At 44.2% G+C, this 1,148-nt stretch overlaps 1 non-coding gene across 1 annotated transcript; it reads left to right on the top strand.

Annotated features, from left to right (window-relative positions):
- Window positions 1-283: 283 nt before the first annotated feature.
- On the top strand, window positions 284-390 carry LOC130502369 (small nucleolar RNA R71). The gene has a single exon (XR_008940233.1). It is a non-coding gene; the product is annotated as a small nucleolar RNA R71 (small nucleolar RNA).
- The last annotated feature ends 758 nt before the right edge of the window (window positions 391-1,148 follow it).

The following is a 1,148-nucleotide window of genomic DNA, read 5'->3' as shown; positions in this document are numbered from 1 at the left end:
AGCAACAAAGCTAACCTGCTCCTTCTTGGATTGGTTTGAAAGAACCAAGTCCAACTTGTCTTGCAAGGATTTGATATCCTTCTTTGTCTGCTGATCCTCACCTCTGCTGGCTCTATCATACTCCTCATTGTATACTGAGTCACTCTTTGCCATGTTCTCCACCAGCTCCTCTGCATCCTGCTCAGTTCTGCCCAGGAAGAAACCATTGCTAGCTGTGTCAAGCCTAATTCTGCAAGATGGGAGAACTCCCCTGTAGAAGGTACTAAGCAAGCTTTCCTTGGTGAAACCATGATGAGGACACTGAGCAATGTAGCTGTTGAATCGTTCCCATGCTTCACCAAAACCTTCAAGATTCCTTTGTTGAAATCCTGAAATCTCATTCCTAAGCTTTGCAGTTCTTGAGTTAGAGAAGAACTTGGTGAGGAAGGCTTCTTTGCACTCATCCCATGTCCGGATGCTATCTCTGGAGAGACCCTTCTCCCATGTGTGAGCTTTATCTCCCAAAGAGAATGGAAACAGCCTAAGCTTCAATGCATCTTCAGAAACACCATTGATCTTGATGGTGCCACACAGCCGATCAAAGTTGTCCAAGTGATCTAGAGGATCTTCCAAAGCAAGCCCATGGTACTTGTTGCTTTGGATCATGTTGATCAAGCTTGACTTGATCTCAAAGTTGTTGTTCTCCACAGCTGGTGCTCTAATTCCAGCCCTATTTCCATGGATGTTAGGCTGATCATGGGCACCAATTGCTCTAGCTTGGCGCTGTGGATGTCTTGGTCCAAGGTTGGCAGCTCCTTGACCATCTTCAGCAGCTCTATCTTGAGGCAGGTTCTCCATATCAAAACCCAACCTCTGAATGTGAGCCTGTTGCTCTTCTTCCCTTCTCCTTCTCACAATATCCCTCTCAAGTGCAGAAATGTCTTCAACAATGGAAACAAGGCTTGATGAACCTCTGCTCCTCAAGTTCATACACCTGAAAAGTCAAAGAAAGAAAGAAGGCAAGAAGCAATATCACAAACAACAATAATAAAAATGACTTAGTCTCAAGCAAGTGACCAAATCTCAATGTCAAAATCAAACTAGGATTGGCAACGGCGCCAATTTGATAAGAGGACTTTTTAAGGGTCCAATTATGCAAATCAAAGTAG

The sequence above is a fragment of the Raphanus sativus genome, unplaced genomic scaffold (genome assembly GCF_000801105.2).
Source record: "Raphanus sativus cultivar WK10039 unplaced genomic scaffold, ASM80110v3 Scaffold0525, whole genome shotgun sequence".
NCBI lineage: Eukaryota > Viridiplantae > Streptophyta > Magnoliopsida > Brassicales > Brassicaceae > Raphanus > Raphanus sativus.
Note: the sequence above shows the minus strand (reverse complement) of the source record. Positions and strands in the feature narration are given on the sequence as shown.